Source organism: Diospyros lotus, chromosome 1 (genome assembly GCF_014633365.1).
Source record: "Diospyros lotus cultivar Yz01 chromosome 1, ASM1463336v1, whole genome shotgun sequence".
NCBI lineage: Eukaryota > Viridiplantae > Streptophyta > Magnoliopsida > Ericales > Ebenaceae > Diospyros > Diospyros lotus.
Genome location: NC_068338.1, coordinates 6,299,681 through 6,318,966, shown reverse-complemented (window position 1 = coordinate 6,318,966; position 19,286 = coordinate 6,299,681). Strand labels below are relative to the sequence as shown.

Here is a 19,286-nt window from a genome sequence, read left to right as displayed (position 1 = left end):
TTCTCCTCCTCAACATTACCATCTTCGTCCTCTATTCCCCGCATCACCCTCTTCAACCTAAGCATGTTATTTTCAAAACTCAGTTGTCCATTTTAAAGGTCTGGTGGCAGATTTTGCCATTGGAATTTGACTAGTCTTTAATTATGATTGCAAGCCTGTGCCTCTTCCTCCTCCTTATGCTTCGGTTGCACATTTTTCTTGCTTCACTGAGGGTTCAGATGCTTCCTGTTCTCCAGTTTCTTTTGATGATGATTCTTCATCTTCACTCAACAACCTCTGAAAGAACACCCTTTTTGATTCATCAGACATCCCTTTTGTTTCTCCTTCTCAACATTACGATCTTCGTCCTCTATTCCCCGCATCACCCTCTTCAACCTAAGCATGTTATTTTCGAAACTGAGTTGTCCATTTTAAAGGCCTTGTGGCATATTTCGCCATTGGAATTTGACTAGTCTTTAATTAGATTGCAAGCATGTGCCTCTTCCTCCTCCTTATGCTTCGGTTGCACATTTTTCTTGCGTCACTGATGGTTCAGATGCTTCATGTTCTTCAGTTTCTTTTGATGATGATTCTTCGTCTTCACTCAACAACGTCTGAAACAACACCCTTTTTGATTCATCAGACTTCCCCTTTTCTTTCTCCTCCTCAACATTACCATCTTCGTCCTCTATATTCCCCGCATCACCCTCTTCAACCTAAGCATGTTATTCCCAAAACTGAGTTGTCCATTTTAAAGGCCTGGTGGCAGATTTCTCCATTGGAATTTGACTAGTCTTTAATTATGATTGCAAGCCTGTGCCTCCTCCTCCTCCTTATGCTTCGGTTGCACATTTTTCTTGCTTCACTGATGGTTCAGATGCTTCCTGTTCTGCAATTTCTTTTGATGAAGATTCTTCGTTTTCACTCAACAACCACTAAAATAACACCTTTTTTTGATTTCATCAGACTTCCCCTTTTCTTTCTCCTCCTGAACATTACCATCTTCGTCCTTTATTCCCCTCATCACCATCTTCAACCTAAGCATGTTATTTTCAAAACTGAGTTGTCCATTTTAAAGGCCTGGTGGCAGATTTTGCCATTTGAATTTTTCTAGTCTTTAATTATGATTGCAAGCCTGTGCCTCCTGTAATACCCTAAAACTTGTAATCTATTTCTATTTAATAAATTAAACGATTTCCCGATTTTCTTTAGGTTCTCAAAGACTTGGGAATTTGTGAGATTCAAGGATCTTTAGGGGACTTAAGGGCAATGGACTTCAAAGTTCATTTAAACCTAACTTTGGATTCCAAAACGATATCAAAAGTGGCTGTGGATTTCAAACCCGAATTAAATTCAATTAATGGACACATGTCACCATATGGATGGAGACACATGGGTAGAAATGATTACATGGACACGTGGCGTAATTTGGATGGAAAATTAAAAGTAATAATTAAACACCAATCTCGAGGGACACGTGGCACCGTAGGATGGAAGCAATGATGAAGGCTCACATCTTGAGGGACACATGTCGTAGTAGGAAGAAAGTAATAATGAAAGCTCATATCTCGAGGACACGTGGCGCCGTAGGATGAAAGCAATCATTACGGCTCAAATCTCCATAACATGTGGCGAAAATTCATTCGTTAAAGGGTTAAAAATGTCATGATAAGGCTCATATCTCAAGAGCCACTTGTCACCATGGGAAGAAAGCAATAATTAGGGTGTAAATCTCAAGTGCCAAGTGTCACCATCTTAGAAAGCCAAGTGTCACAATCCTATGGATTTAAGGGCACTATATAAGAATGCCTTGGGTTGGGTTTTTGGCCACCAAATTAAGGGGGTAAGTTGATTATAAAGGAGGGGAAACTCTGCTGTAAAGAAGGGAAGGAAACCCTGCCCGAGTAGGAGCCAAAAGCAAGCCGTTGGAAGGCACGAGCCCCTTGAAATCCGTGCAAAACAGTAACCAAAACTGCAAGGTAAGCTCATCTTCTTTCTGTAACCACGTAGAGGGTTGAAGGAGGAGTCCGTAGGTTCAAACGGCACTCGAATCGGAGTTAAAATGAGAGAGTTATGCCCGTTTTAATTTTCAGGGTCGGAAGTCCGTCTGGCGCGTGAGCCGCACGCGCCCAACAGAGCTGCGCGTCCAGGCGCGTGGCCGACTTTGTGGGAGCGCGTGTAGGCGCGTTATAGGTCTTCTTGGCTTGAAATTTCTCATGAAAACTCCTAATTTTAGTAGCTACTTATATATCTAAACTTATTTTAGGTTTGGATACAAAAAGGTCTCGGTTTTTATAGAACAGTCCACTTGGAGCGACGTTTGGCCGTGAATTTGTGCAACCAAGAAGTGGGAAGCTTCGGTGAGTGGTTTCTAAACTGTATTTCTTACATGTTGTGCATATTATTGAGCATGATGGCGGTGATTGCATGCGCATATCATGTTATTTCATTTGATACGCATGTTTCTTTCCATTTGTTCATGCATCACTACGTGTGGCTTGTGACTAGTTGTGAATATCATGGGTGAAGGGAGTCTTCACTTGGCCGTGTTGTTAGGCTGTGTTACATGATAAGGTTGGCAGGGGTGATTGCAACACCCTGGCGTCACATCCACCTGGAGCATGCATCTCTGCATTTTGCATTTGCACGCATGAAGTTATTTTAACCCTCACTTAGATTTAACGATCTAACCCGGGTGTTCATACCCCTGGAATATTCAAATGTTCCAGATCTGTCAGGCTCGGGCTCAAAGGGAGAAGGCCTAGAGGCGGCGCGAGTGTAGTTATCTTGTTTAGGCGTCTCTTATGATGTTGTAGTATGTTACAAGATTTGTACTCTTAACTTTGACAATATTTTGTCTCGTGGAGAATGAAGTCTACTTTCCCTGCTATCTTGATAAATTGTGTGTGTGAATGTTTATTTTATGGAAGTCCCAACATTTCAGGTTACGATCCTTACTGTAGTATATGGGATTTCCTTAACGCCCGTGTAAATATTATAGTACCTTATATACTATCTTGGGGTTGGGGCGTTACACCTCCTCCTCCTCCATCTTCTTCTTCGGTTGCACTTTTTTCTTGTTTCACTGATGGTTCAGATGCTTCCTGTTCTCCAGTTTCTTTTGATGATGATTCTTCGTCTTCACTCAACAACCTCTGAAACAACACCCTTTTTGATTCATCAGACTTCCTCTTTTCTTTCTCCACCTCAACATTACCATCTTCGTCCTCTATTCCCCGCATCACCCTCTTCAACCTAAGCATGTTATTTTCAAAACTGAGTTGTCCATTTTAAAGGTCTGGTGGCAGATTTTGCCATTGGAATTTGACTAGTCTTTAATTATGATTGCAAGCCTGTGCCTCTTCCTCCTCCTTATGCTTCGGTTGCACATTTTTCTTGCTTCACTGATGGTTCAGATGCTTCATGTTCTCTAGTTTCTTTTGATGATGATTCTTCATCTTCACTCAACAACCTCTCACACAACACCCTTTTTGATTCATCAGACATCCCCTTTTGTTTCCCCTTCTCAACATTACCATCTTCGTCCTTTATTCACCGCATCACCTTCTTCAACCTAAGCATGTTATTTTCGAAACTGAGTTGTCCATTTTAAAGGCCTGGTGACAGATTTCGCCATCAAAATTTGACTAGTCTTTAATTATGATTGAAAGCCTGTGCCTCCTCCTCCTCCTTATGCTTCGGTTGCAAATTTTTCTTGCTTCACTGATGGTTCAGATGCTTCATGTTCTTCAGTTTGTTTTGATGACGATTCTTCGTCTTCACTCAACAACCTCTAAAACAGCACCCTTTTTTATTCATCAGACATCCCCTTTTCTTTCTCGTCCTCAACATTCTCATCTTCGTCCTCTATTCCCCGCATCACCCTCTTCAACCTAAGCTTGTTATTTTCAAAACTGAGTTGTCCATTTTAAAGGCCTGGTGGCAGATTTTGCCATTGGAATTTGACTAGTCTTTAATTATGATTGCAAGCCTGTGCCTCCTCCTACTCCTTATGCTTCGGTTGCACATTTTTCTTGCTTCACTGATGGTTCAGAAGCTTCCTGTTCTTCAGTTTCTTTTGATGATGATTCTTCGTCTTCACTCAACAACCTCTGAAATAACACATTTTTTGATTGATCAGATTTCCCCTTTTCTTTCTCCTCCTCAACCTTCCCATCTTCGTCCTCTATTCCCCGCATCACCCTTTTCAACCTAAGCATGTTATTTTCAAAACTGAGTTGTCCATTTTAAAGGCCTGCTAGCAGATTTCGCCATTGGAATTTGACTAGACTTTAATTATGATTGCAAGCATGTGCCTTCTCCGCCTCCTTATGCTTCGGTTGCACATTTTTCTTGCTTCACTGATGGTTCAGAAGCTTCCTATTCTTCAGTTTCTTTTGATGATGATTCTTCGTATTCACTCAACAACCTCTAAAACAACACCCTTTTTGATTTCATCAAACTTCTCCTCTTCTTTCTCCTCCTCAACATTACCATCTTCGTCCTCTATTCCCCGCATCACCCTCTACAACCTAAGCATGTTATTTTCGAAACTGAGTTGTCCATTTTAAAGGCCTGGTGGCATATTTCGCCATTGGAATTTGACTAGTCTTTAATTATGATTGCAAGCCTGTGCCTCCTCCTACTCCTTATGCTTCGGTTGCACATTTTTCTTGCTTCACTGATGGTTCGGAAGCTTCCTGTTCTTCAGTTTCTTCTGATGATGATTCTTCGTCTTTACTCAACAACCTCTGAAATAACACATTTTTTGATTGATCAGACTTCCCATTTTCTTTCTCCTCCTCAACCTTCCCATCTTCGTCCTATATTCCCCGCATCATCCTTTTCAACCTAAGCATGTTATTTTCAAAATTGAGTTGTCCATTTTAAAGGCCTGCTGGCAGATTTCGCCATTGGAATTTCACTAGTCTTTAATTATGATTGCAAGCCTGTGCCTCCTCCTCCTCCTTATGCTTCGATTGCACATTTTTCTTGCTTCACTGATGGTTCAGAAGCTTCATGTTCTTCAGTTTCTTTTGATGATGATTCTTCGTCTTCACTCAACAACCTCTAAAACAACACCCTTTTTGATTTCATCAGACTTCTCCTTTTCTTTCTCCTCCTCAACATTACCATCTTCGTCCTCTATTCCCCGCATCACCCTCTTCAACCAAAGCATGTTATTTTCGAAACTGAGTTATCCATCTTAAAGGCCTGGTGGCATATTTCGCCATTGGAATTTGACTAGTCTTTAAATAGATTGCAAGCATGTGCCTCCTCCTCCTCCTTATGCTTGGTTGCACATTTTTCTTGCTTCACTGATGGTTCAGACGCTTCATGTTCTTCATTTTCTTTTGATGATGATTCTTCGTCTTCACTCAACAACCTCTGAAACAACACCCTTTTTGATTCATCAGACTTCCCCTTTTCTTTCTCCTCCTCAACATTACCATCTTCGTCCTCTATTCCCCGCATCACCCTCTTCAACCTAAGCATGTTATTCCCAAAACTGAGTTGTCCGTTTTAAAGGCCTGGTGGCAGATTTCTCCATTGGAATTTGACTAGTCTTTAATTATGATTGCAAGCCTGTGCCTCCTCCTCCTCCTTATGCTTCGGTTGCACATTTTTCTTGCTTCACTGATGGTTCAGATGCTTCCTGTTCTGCAATTTCTTTTGATGAAGATTCTTCGTCTTCACTCAACAACCACTAAAATAACACCCTTTTTTGATTTCATCAGACTTCCCCTTTTCTTTCTCCTCCTGAACATTACCATCTTCGTCCTCTATCCCCTCATCACCCTCTTCAACCTAAGCATGTTATTTTCAAAACTGAGTTGTCCATTTTAAAGGCCTGGTGGCAGATTTTGCCATTTGAATTTTTCTAGTCTCTAATTATGATTGCAAGCCTGTGCCTCCGACTCCTCCTTCTTCTTCTTCGGTTGCACTTTTTTCTTGTTTCACTGATGGTTCAGATGCTTCCTGTTCTCCGATTTCTTTTGATGATGATTCTTCGTCTTCACTCAACAACCTCTGAAACAACACCCTTTTTGATTCATCAGACTTCCCCTTTTCTTTCTCCTCCTCAACATTACCATCTTCGTCCTCTATTTCCCGCATCACCCTCTTCAACCTAAGAATGTTATTTTCAAAACTCAGTTGTCCATTTTAAAGGTCTGGTGGCAGATTTTGCCATTGGAATTTGACTAGTCTTTAATTATGATTGCAAGCCTGTGCCTCTTCCTCCTCCTTATGCTTCGGCTGCACATTTTTCTTGCTTCACTGATGGTTCAGATGCTTCATGTTCTCCAGTTTCTTTTGATGATGATTCTTCATCTTCACTCAACAACCTCTGACACAACACCATTTTTGATTCATCAGACATCCCCTTTTCTTTCTCCTTCTCAACATTACCATCTTCGTCCTCTATTCCCCGCATCACCCTCTTCAACCTAAGCATGTTATTTTCGAAACTGAGTTATCCATTTTAAAGGCCTGGTGGCAGATTTCGCCATCAAAATTTGACTAGTCTATAATTATGATTGAAAGCCTGTGCCTCCTCCTCCTCCTTATGCTTCGGTTGCATATTTTTCTTGCTTCACTGATGGTTCAGATGCTTCCTATTCTCCAGTTTCTTTTGATGATGATTCTTCGTCTTCACTCAACAACCTCTGAAACAACACCCTTTTTGATTCATCAGACATCCCCTTTTCTTTCTCCTCCTCAACATTACGATCTTCGTCCTCTATTCCCCGCATCACCCTCTTCAACCTAAGCATGTTATTTTCAAAACTAAGTTGTCCATTTTAAAGTCCTGGTGGCAGATTTCGCCATTGGAATTTGACTAGTCTTTAATTATGATTGCAAGCCTGTGCCTCCTCCTACTCCTTATGCTTCGGTTGCACATTTTTCTTGCTTCACTGATGGTTCAGAAGCTTCCTGTTCTTCAGTTTCTTTTGATGATGATTCTTCGTCTTCACTCAACAACCTCTGAAATAACACATTTTTTGATTGATCAGACTTCCCCTTTTCTTTCTCCTCCTCAACCTTCCCATCTTCGTCCTCTATTCCCCGCATCATCCTTTTCAACCTAAGCATGTTATTTTCAAAACTGAGTTGTCCATTTTAAAGGCCTGCTGGCAGATTTTGCCATTGGAATTTGACTAGTCTTTAATTATGATTGCAAGCCTGTGCCTCCTCCGCCTCCTTATGCTTTGGTTGCACATTTTTCTTGCTTCACTGATGGTTCAGAAGCTTCCTATTCTTCAGTTTCTTTTGATGATGATTCTTCGTATTCACTCAACAACCTCTAAAACAACACATTTTTTGATTTCATCAGACTTCTCCTCTTCTTTCTCCTCCTCAACATTACCACCTTCGTCCTCTATTCCCCGCATCACCCTCTTCAACCTAAGCATGTTATTTTCAAAACTCAGTTGTCCATTTTAAAGGCCTGCTGGCAGATTTTGCCATTGGAATTTGACTAGTCTTTAATTATGATTGCAAGCCTGTGCCTCCTCCGCCTCCTTATGCTTTGGTTGCACATTTTTCTTGCTTCACTGATGGTTCAGAAGCTTCCTATTCTTCAGTTTCTTTTGATGATGATTCTTCGTATTCACTCAACAACCTCTAAAACAACACATTTTTTGATTTCATCAGACTTCTCCTCTTCTTTCTCCTCCTCAACATTACCACCTTCGTCCTCTATTCCCCGCATCACCCTCTTCAACCTAAGCATGTTATTTTCAAAACTCAGTTGTCCATTTCAAAGGACTGGTTGCAGATTTTGCCATTGGAATTTGACTAGTCTTTAATTATGATTGCAAGTCTGTGCCTCTTCCTCCTCCTTATGCTTCAGTTGCACATTTTTCTTTCTTCGATGATGGTTCAGATGCTTCCTGTTCTCCAGTTTTTTTGATGATGATTATTCGTCTTCACTCAACAACTTCTGAAACAACACCCTTTTTGATTCATCAGACATCCCGTTTTCTTTCTCCTTCTCAACATTACCATCTTCGTCCTCTATTCCCCGCATCACCCTCTTCAACCTAAACATGTTATTTTCGAAACTGAGTTGTCCATTTTAAAGGCCTGGTGGCATATTTCGCCATTGGAATTTGACTAGTCTTTAATTAGATTGCAAGCATGTGCCTCCTCCTCCTCCTTATGTTTCGGTTTCAAATTTTTCTTGCTTCACTGATGGTTCAGATGCTTCATGTTCTTCAGTTTCTTTTGATGATGATTCTTCGTTCTCACTCAACAACCTCTGAAACAACACCCTTTTTGATTCATCAGACTTCCCCCTTTCTTTCTCCTCCTCAACATTACCATCTTCGTCCTCTATTCACCGCATCACGTTCTTCAACCTAAGCATGTTATTTTCAAAACTTAGCTGTCCATTTTAAAGGACTGGTGGTAGATTTCGCCATTGGAATTTGACTAGTCTTTAATTATGATTGCAAGCCTGTGCCTCCTCCTCCTCCTTATGCTTCGGTTGCATATTTTTCTTGCTACACTGATGGTTCAGATGCTTCCTATTCTCCAGTTTCTTTTGATGATGATTCTTCGTCTTCACTCAACAACCTCTGAAACAGCACCCTTTTTGATTCATCAGACATCCCTTTTTCTTTCTCCTCCTCAACATTACCATCTTCGTCCTCTATTCCCCGCATCACCCTCTTCAACCTAAGGTTGTTATTCTCAAAACTGAGTTGTCCATTTTAAAGGCCTGGTGGCAGATTTCTCCATTGGAATTTGACTAGTCTTTAATTATGATTGCAAGCCTGTTCCTCCTCCTCCTCCTTCTTCTTCGGTTGCACATTTTTCTTGCTTCACTGATGGTTCAGATGCTTCCTGTTCTCCAGTTTCTTTTGATGATGACTCTTCGTCTTCACTCAACAACCTCTGACACAACACCCTTTTTGATTCATCAGACATCCCCTTTTCTTTCTCCTCCTCAACATTACCATCTTCGTCCTCTATTCCCCGCATCACCCTCTTCAACCTAAGCAAGTTATTTTCAAAACTAAGTTGTCCATTTTAAAGGCCTGGTGGCAGATTTCGCCATTGGAATTTGACTAGTCTTTAATTATGATTGCAAGCCTGTGCCTCCTCCTACTCCTTATGCTTCGGTTGCACATTTTTCTTGCTTCACGGATGATTCAGAAGCTTCCTGTTCTTCAGTTTCTTTTGATGATGATTCTTCGTCTTCACTCAACAACCTCTGAAATAACACCTTTTTTGATTGATCAGACTTCCCCTTTTCTTTCTCCTCCTCAACCTTCCCATCTTCGTCCTCTATTCCCCGCATCACCCTTTTCAACCTAAGCATGTTATTTTCGAAACTGAGTTGTCCATTTTAAAGGCCTGGTGGCAGATTTCGCCATCAAAATTTGACTAGTCTTTAATTATGATTGCAAGCCTGTGCCTCCTCCTCCTTCTTATGCTTCGGTTGCATATTTTTCTTGCTTCACTGATGGTTCAGAAGCTTCCTGTTCTTCAGTTTCTTTTGATGATGATTCTTCGTCTTCACTCAACAACCTCTAAAACAACACCCTTTTTGATTTCATCAGACTTCTCCTTTTCTTTCTCCTCCTCAACATTACCATCTTCGTCCTCTATTCCCCGCATCACCCTCTTCAACCTAAGCATGTTATTTTCAAAACTCAGTTGTCCATTTTAAAGGTCTGGTGGCAGATTTTGCCATTGGAATTTGACTAGTCTTTAATTATGATTGCAAGCCTGTGCCTCTTCCTCCTCCTTATGCTTCGGTTGCACATTTTTCTTGCTTCACTGAGGGTTCAGATGCTTCCTGTTCTCCAGTTTCTTTTGATGATGATTCTTCATCTTCACTCAACAACCTCTGAAAGAACACCCTTTTTGATTCATCAGACATCCCTTTTGTTTCTCCTTCTCAACATTACGATCTTCGTCCTCTATTCCCCGCATCACCCTCTTCAACCTAAGCATGTTATTTTCGAAACTGAGTTGTCCATTTTAAAGGCCTTGTGGCATATTTCGCCATTGGAATTTGACTAGTCTTTAATTAGATTGCAAGCATGTGCCTCTTCCTCCTCCTTATGCTTCGGTTGCACATTTTTCTTGCGTCACTGATGGTTCAGATGCTTCATGTTCTTCAGTTTCTTTTGATGATGATTCTTCGTCTTCACTCAACAACGTCTGAAACAACACCCTTTTTGATTCATCAGACTTCCCCTTTTCTTTCTCCTCCTCAACATTACCATCTTCGTCCTCTATATTCCCCGCATCACCCTCTTCAACCTAAGCATGTTATTCCCAAAACTGAGTTGTCCATTTTAAAGGCCTGGTGGCAGATTTCTCCATTGGAATTTGACTAGTCTTTAATTATGATTGCAAGCCTGTGCCTCCTCCTCCTCCTTATGCTTCGGTTGCACATTTTTCTTGCTTCACTGATGGTTCAGATGCTTCCTGTTCTGCAATTTCTTTTGATGAAGATTCTTCGTTTTCACTCAACAACCACTAAAATAACACCTTTTTTTGATTTCATCAGACTTCCCCTTTTCTTTCTCCTCCTGAACATTACCATCTTCGTCCTTTATTCCCCTCATCACCATCTTCAACCTAAGCATGTTATTTTCAAAACTGAGTTGTCCATTTTAAAGGCCTGGTGGCAGATTTTGCCATTTGAATTTTTCTAGTCTTTAATTATGATTGCAAGCCTGTGCCTCCTGTAATACCCTAAAACTTGTAATCTATTTCTATTTAATAAATTAAACGATTTCCCGATTTTCTTTAGGTTCTCAAAGACTTGGGAATTTGTGAGATTCAAGGATCTTTAGGGGACTTAAGGGCAATGGACTTCAAAGTTCATTTAAACCTAACTTTGGATTCCAAAACGATATCAAAAGTGGCTGTGGATTTCAAACCCGAATTAAATTCAATTAATGGACACATGTCACCATATGGATGGAGACACATGGGTAGAAATGATTACATGGACACGTGGCGTAATTTGGATGGAAAATTAAAAGTAATAATTAAACACCAATCTCGAGGGACACGTGGCACCGTAGGATGGAAGCAATGATGAAGGCTCACATCTTGAGGGACACATGTCGTAGTAGGAAGAAAGTAATAATGAAAGCTCATATCTCGAGGACACGTGGCGCCGTAGGATGAAAGCAATCATTACGGCTCAAATCTCCATAACATGTGGCGAAAATTCATTCGTTAAAGGGTTAAAAATGTCATGATAAGGCTCATATCTCAAGAGCCACTTGTCACCATGGGAAGAAAGCAATAATTAGGGTGTAAATCTCAAGTGCCAAGTGTCACCATCTTAGAAAGCCAAGTGTCACAATCCTATGGATTTAAGGGCACTATATAAGAATGCCTTGGGTTGGGTTTTTGGCCACCAAATTAAGGGGGTAAGTTGATTATAAAGGAGGGGAAACTCTGCTGTAAAGAAGGGAAGGAAACCCTGCCCGAGTAGGAGCCAAAAGCAAGCCGTTGGAAGGCACGAGCCCCTTGAAATCCGTGCAAAACAGTAACCAAAACTGCAAGGTAAGCTCATCTTCTTTCTGTAACCACGTAGAGGGTTGAAGGAGGAGTCCGTAGGTTCAAACGGCACTCGAATCGGAGTTAAAATGAGAGAGTTATGCCCGTTTTAATTTTCAGGGTCGGAAGTCCGTCTGGCGCGTGAGCCGCACGCGCCCAACAGAGCTGCGCGTCCAGGCGCGTGGCCGACTTTGTGGGAGCGCGTGTAGGCGCGTTATAGGTCTTCTTGGCTTGAAATTTCTCATGAAAACTCCTAATTTTAGTAGCTACTTATATATCTAAACTTATTTTAGGTTTGGATACAAAAAGGTCTCGGTTTTTATAGAACAGTCCACTTGGAGCGACGTTTGGCCGTGAATTTGTGCAACCAAGAAGTGGGAAGCTTCGGTGAGTGGTTTCTAAACTGTATTTCTTACATGTTGTGCATATTATTGAGCATGATGGCGGTGATTGCATGCGCATATCATGTTATTTCATTTGATACGCATGTTTCTTTCCATTTGTTCATGCATCACTACGTGTGGCTTGTGACTAGTTGTGAATATCATGGGTGAAGGGAGTCTTCACTTGGCCGTGTTGTTAGGCTGTGTTACATGATAAGGTTGGCAGGGGTGATTGCAACACCCTGGCGTCACATCCACCTGGAGCATGCATCTCTGCATTTTGCATTTGCACGCATGAAGTTATTTTAACCCTCACTTAGATTTAACGATCTAACCCGGGTGTTCATACCCCTGGAATATTCAAATGTTCCAGATCTGTCAGGCTCGGGCTCAAAGGGAGAAGGCCTAGAGGCGGCGCGAGTGTAGTTATCTTGTTTAGGCGTCTCTTATGATGTTGTAGTATGTTACAAGATTTGTACTCTTAACTTTGACAATATTTTGTCTCGTGGAGAATGAAGTCTACTTTCCCTGCTATCTTGATAAATTGTGTGTGTGAATGTTTATTTTATGGAAGTCCCAACATTTCAGGTTACGATCCTTACTGTAGTATATGGGATTTCCTTAACGCCCGTGTAAATATTATAGTACCTTATATACTATCTTGGGGTTGGGGCGTTACACCTCCTCCTCCTCCATCTTCTTCTTCGGTTGCACTTTTTTCTTGTTTCACTGATGGTTCAGATGCTTCCTGTTCTCCAGTTTCTTTTGATGATGATTCTTCGTCTTCACTCAACAACCTCTGAAACAACACCCTTTTTGATTCATCAGACTTCCTCTTTTCTTTCTCCACCTCAACATTACCATCTTCGTCCTCTATTCCCCGCATCACCCTCTTCAACCTAAGCATGTTATTTTCAAAACTCAGTTGTCCATTTTAAAGGTCTGGTGGCAGATTTTGCCATTGGAATTTGACTAGTCTTTAATTATGATTGCAAGCCTGTGCCTCTTCCTCCTCCTTATGCTTCGGTTGCACATTTTTCTTGCTTCACTGATGGTTCAGATGCTTCATGTTCTCTAGTTTCTTTTGATGATGATTCTTCATCTTCACTCAACAACCTCTCACACAACACCCTTTTTGATTCATCAGACATCCCCTTTTGTTTCCCCTTCTCAACATTACCATCTTCGTCCTTTATTCACCGCATCACCTTCTTCAACCTAAGCATGTTATTTTCGAAACTGAGTTGTCCATTTTAAAGGCCTGGTGACAGATTTCGCCATCAAAATTTGACTAGTCTTTAATTATGATTGAAAGCCTGTGCCTCCTCCTCCTCCTTCTTCTTCGGTTGCACATTTTTCTTGTTTCACTGATGGTTCAGAAGCTTCCTGTTCTTCAGTTTCTTTTGATGATGATTCTTCGTCTTCACTCAACAACCTCTAAAACAACACCCTTTTTGATTTCGTCAGACTTCTCCTTTGCTTTCTCCTCCTCAACATTACCATCTTCGTCCTCTATTCACCACATCACCCTCTTCAACCTAAGCATGTTATTTTCAAAACTGAGTTGTCCATTTTAAAGGCCTGGTGGCAGATTTTGCCATTGGAATTTGACTAGTCTTTAATTATGATTGCAAGCCTGTGCCTCTTCCTCCTCCTTATGCTTCGGTTGCACTTTTTTCTTGGTTCACTGATGGTTCAGATGCTTCCTGTTCTCCAGTTTCTTTTGATGATGATTCTTCGTCTTCACTCAACAACCTCTGAAACAACACCCTTTTTGATTCATCAGACTTCCCCTTTTCTTTCTCCACCTCAACATTACCATCTTCGTCCTCTATTCCCCGCATCACCCTCTTCAACCTAAGCATGTTATTTTCAAAACTGAGTTATCCATTTCAAAGGCCTGGTGGCAGATTTTGTCATTGGAATTTGACTAGTCTTTAATTATGATTGCAAGCCTGTGCCTCCTCCTCCAACTTATGCTTCGGTTGCACATTTTTCTTGCTTCACTGATGGTTCAGATGCTTCCTGTTCTCCATTTTCTTTTGATGATGATTCTTCATCTTCACTCAACAACCTCTGAAACAACACCCTTTTTGATTCATCAAACATCCCCTTTTCTTTCTCCTTCTCAACATTACCATCTTCGTCCTCTATTCCCCGCATCACCCTCTTCAACCTAAGCATGTTATTTTCGAAACTGAGTTGTCCATTTTAAAGGCCTGGTGGCTGATTTCGCCATTGGAATTTGACTAGACTTTAATTAGATTGCAAGCATGTCCTTCCTCCTCCTCCTTATGCTTCGGTTGCACATTTTTCTTGCTTCACTGATGGTTCAGATGCTTCATGTTCTTCAGTTTTTTTTGATAATGATTTGTCGTCTTCACTCAACAACCTCTGAAACAACCCCCTTTTTGATTCATCAGACTTTCCCTTTTCTTTCTCCTCCTCAACATTACCATCTTCGTCCTCTATTCACCGCATCACCCTCTTCAACCTAAGCATGTTATTTTCAAAACATAGTTGTCCATTTTAAAGGCCTGGTGGCAGATTTCGCCATTGGAATTTGACTAGTCTTTAATTATGATTGCAAGCCTATGCCTCATCCTCCTCCTTATGCTTCGGTTGCACATTTTTCTTACTTCACTGATGGTTCAGATGCTTCCTATTCTCCAGTTTCTTTTGATGATGATTCTTCGTCTTTACTCAACAACCTCTGAAACAGCACCTTTTTTGATTCATCAGACATCCCCCTTTCTTTCTCCTCGTCAACATTACCATCTTCGTCCTCTATTCCCCGCATCACCCTCTTCAACCTAAGCATGTTATTCTCAAAACTGAGTTGTCCATTTTAAAGGCCTGGTGGCAGATTTCTCCATTGGAATTTGACTAGTCTTTAATTATGATTGCAAGCCTGTGCCTCTTCCTCCTCCTTATGCTTCGGTTGCACATTTTTCTTGCTTCACTGATGGTTCAGATGCTTCCTGTTCTCCAGTTTCTTTTGATGATGATTCTTCGTCTTTACTCAACAACCTCTGAAACAGCACCTTTTTTGATTCATCAGACATCCCCCTTTCTTTCTCCTCGTCAACATTACCATCTTCGTCCTCTATTCCCCGCATCACCCTCTTCAACCTAAGCATGTTATTCTCAAAACTGAGTTGTCCATTTTAAAGGCCTGGTGGCAGATTTCTCCATTGGAATTTGACTAGTCTTTAATTATGATTGCAAGCCTGTGCCTCTTCCTCCTCCTTATGCTTCGGTTGCACATTTTTCTTGCTTCACTGATGGTTCAGATGCTTCCTGTTCTCCAGTTTCTTTTGATGATGATTCTTCGTCTTCACTCAACAACCTCTGAAACAGCACCCTTTTTGATTCATCAGACATCCCCTTTTCTTTCTCCTCCTCAACATTACTATCTTCGTCCTCTATTCCCCGCATCACCCTCTTCAACCTAAGCATGTTATTCTCAAAACTGAGTTGTCCATTTTAAAGGTCTGGTGGCAGATTTCTCCATTGGAATTTGACTAGTCTTTAATTATGATTGCAAGCCTGTGCCTCTTCCTCCTCCTTATGCTTCGGTTGCACATTTTTCTTGCTTCACTGATGGTTCAGATGCTTCCTGTTCTCCAGTTTCTTTTGATGATGATTCTTCATCTTCACTCAACAACCTCTGAAAGAACACCCTTTTTGATTCATCAGACATCCCTTTTGTTTCTCCTTCTCAACATTACGATCTTCGTCCTCTATTCCCCGCATCACCCTCTTCAACCTAAGCATGTTATTTTCGAAACTGAGTTGTCCATTTTAAAGGCCTGGTGGCATATTTCGCCATTGGAATTTGACTAGTCTTTAATTAGATTGCAAGCATGTGCCTCTTCCTCCTCCTTATGCTTCGGTTGCACATTTTTCTTGCGTCACTGATGGTTCAGATGCTTCATGTTCTTCAGTTTCTTTTGATGATGATTCTTCGTCTTCACTCAACAACGTCTGAAACAACACCCTTTTTGATTCATCAGACTTCCCCTTTTCTTTCTCCTCCTCAACATTACCATCTTCGTCCTCTATATTCCCCGCATCACCCTCTTCAACCTAAGCATGTTATTCCCAAAACTGAGTTGTCCATTTTAAAGGCCTGGTGGCAGATTTCTCCATTGGAATTTGACTAGTCTTTAATTATGATTGCAAGCCTGTGCCTCCTCCTCCTCCTTATGCTTCGGTTGCACATTTTTCTTGCTTCACTGATGGTTCAGATGCTTCCTGTTCTGCAATTTCTTTTGATGAAGATTCTTCGTTTTCACTCAACAACCACTAAAATAACACCTTTTTTTGATTTCATCAGACTTCCCCTTTTCTTTCTCCTCCTGAACATTACCATCTTCGTCCTTTATTCCCCTCATCACCATCTTCAACCTAAGCATGTTATTTTCAAAACTGAGTTGTCCATTTTAAAGGCCTGGTGGCAGATTTTGCCATTTGAATTTTTCTAGTCTTTAATTATGATTGCAAGCCTGTGCCTCCTGTAATACCCTAAAACTTGTAATCTATTTCTATTTAATAAATTAAACGATTTCCCGATTTTCTTTAGGTTCTCAAAGACTTGGGAATTTGTGAGATTCAAGGATCTTTAGGGGACTTAAGGGCAATGGACTTCAAAGTTCATTTAAACCTAACTTTGGATTCCAAAACGATATCAAAAGTGGCTGTGGATTTCAAACCCGAATTAAATTCAATTAATGGACACATGTCACCATATGGATGGAGACACATGGGTAGAAATGATTACATGGACACGTGGCGTAATTTGGATGGAAAATTAAAAGTAATAATTAAACACCAATCTCGAGGGACACGTGGCACCGTAGGATGGAAGCAATGATGAAGGCTCACATCTTGAGGGACACATGTCGTAGTAGGAAGAAAGTAATAATGAAAGCTCATATCTCGAGGACACGTGGCGCCGTAGGATGAAAGCAATCATTACGGCTCAAATCTCCATAACATGTGGCGAAAATTCATTCGTTAAAGGGTTAAAAATGTCATGATAAGGCTCATATCTCAAGAGCCACTTGTCACCATGGGAAGAAAGCAATAATTAGGGTGTAAATCTCAAGTGCCGAGTGTCACCATCTTAGAAAGCCAAGTGTCACAATCCTATGGATTTAAGGGCACTATATAAGAATGCCTTGGGTTGGGTTTTTGGCCACCAAATTAAGGGGGTAAGTTGATTATAAAGGAGGGGAAACTCTGCTGTAAAGAAGGGAAGGAAACCCTGCCCGAGTAGGAGCCAAAAGCAAGCCGTTGGAAGGCACGAGCCCCTTGAAATCCGTGCAAAACAGTAACCAAAACTGCAAGGTAAGCTCATCTTCTTTCTGTAACCACGTAGAGGGTTGAAGGAGGAGTCCGTAGGTTCAAACGGCACTCGAATCGGAGTTAAAATGAGAGAGTTATGCCCGTTTTAATTTTCAGGGTCGGAAGTCCGTCTGGCGCGTGAGCCGCACGCGCCCAACAGAGCTGCGCGTCCAGGCGCGTGGCCGACTTTGTGGGAGCGCGTGTAGGCGCGTTATAGGTCTTCTTGGCTTGAAATTTCTCATGAAAACTCCTAATTTTAGTAGCTACTTATATATCTAAACTTATTTTAGGTTTGGATACAAAAAGGTCTCGGTTTTTATAGAACAGTCCACTTGGAGCGACGTTTGGCCGTGAATTTGTGCAACCAAGAAGTGGGAAGCTTCGGTGAGTGGTTTCTAAACTGTATTTCTTACATGTTGTGCATATTATTGAGCATGATGGCGGTGATTGCATGCGCATATCATGTTATTTCATTTGATACGCATGTTTCTTTCCATTTGTTCATGCATCACTACGTGTGGCTTGTGACTAGTTGTGAATATCATGGGTGAAGGGAGTCTTCACTTGGCCGTGTTGTTAGGCTGTGTTACATGATAAGGTTGGCAGGGGTGATTGCAACACCCTGGCGTCACATCCACCTGGAGCATGCATCTCTGCATTTTGCATTTGCACGCATGAAGTTATTTTAACCCTCACTTAGATTTAACGATCTAACCCGGGTGTTCATACCCCTGGAATATTCAAATGTTCCAGATCTGTCAGGCTCGGGCTCAAAGGGAGAAGGCCTAGAGGCGGCGCGAGTGTAGTTATCTTGTTTAGGCGTCTCTTATGATGTTGTAGTATGTTACAAGATTTGTACTCTTAACTTTGACAATATTTTGTCTCGTGGAGAATGAAGTCTACTTTCCCTGCTATCTTGATAAATTGTGTGTGTGAATGTTTATTTTATGGAAGTCCCAACATTTCAGGTTACGATCCTTACTGTAGTATATGGGATTTCCTTAACGCCCGTGTAAATATTATAGTACCTTATATACTATCTTGGGGTTGGGGCGTTACACCTCCTCCTCCTCCATCTTCTTCTTCGGTTGCACTTTTTTCTTGTTTCACTGATGGTTCAGATGCTTCCTGTTCTCCAGTTTCTTTTGATGATGATTCTTCGTCTTCACTCAACAACCTCTGAAACAACACCCTTTTTGATTCATCAGACTTCCTCTTTTCTTTCTCCACCTCAACATTACCATCTTCGTCCTCTATTCCCCGCATCACCCTCTTCAACCTAAGCATGTTATTTTCAAAACTCAGTTGTCCATTTTAAAGGTCTGGTGGCAGATTTTGCCATTGGAATTTGACTAGTCTTTAATTATGATTGCAAGCCTGTGCCTCTTCCTCCTCCTTATGCTTCGGTTGCACATTTTTCTTGCTTCACTGATGGTTCAGATGCTTCATGTTCTCTAGTTTCTTTTGATGATGATTCTTCATCTTCACTCAACAACCTCTCACACAACACCCTTTTTGATTCATCAGACATCCCCTTTTGTTTCCCCTTCTCAACATTACCATCTTCGTCCTTTATTCACCGCATCACCTTCTTCAACCTAAGCATGTTATTTTCGAAACTGAGTTGTCCATTTTAAAGGCCTGGTGACAGATTTCGCCATCAAAATTTGACTAGTCTTTAATTATGATTGAAAGCCTGTGCCTCCTCCTCCTCCTTCTTCTTCGGTTGCACATTTTTCTTGTTTCACTGATGGTTCAGAAGCTTCCTGTTCTTCAGTTTCTTTTGATGATGATTCTTCGTCTTCACTCAACAACCTCTAAAACAACACCCTTTTTGATTTCGTCAGACTTCTCCTTTGCTTTCTCCTCCTCAACATTACCATCTTCGTCCTCTATTCACCACATCACCCTCTTCAACCTAAGCATGTTATTTTCAAAACTGAGTTGTCCATTTTAAAGGCCTGGTGGCAGATTTTGCCATTGGAATTTGACTAGTCTTTAATTATGATTGCAAGCCTGTGCCTCTTCCTCCTCCTTATG

General features: G+C 41.2%; 1 long non-coding RNA gene across 5 annotated transcripts; it reads left to right on the top strand.

The window, feature by feature from the left end:
• Nucleotides 1–1,828: 1,828 nt before the first annotated feature.
• Nucleotides 1,829–18,294, top strand: LOC127812986 (uncharacterized). Of its 5 annotated transcripts, none has more exons than XR_008026040.1 (3): nt 1,829–1,958; nt 11,808–11,901; nt 18,000–18,294. It is a non-coding gene; the product is annotated as an uncharacterized LOC127812986 (long non-coding RNA). The 5 variants fall into 5 exon arrangements; XR_008026034.1 differs by lacking the exon at nt 11,808–11,901 and adding an exon at nt 2,246–2,339; XR_008026039.1 differs by lacking the exons at nt 1,829–1,958; nt 11,808–11,901 and adding exons at nt 11,391–11,520; nt 17,537–17,630.
• The last annotated feature ends 992 nt before the right edge of the window (nt 18,295–19,286 follow it).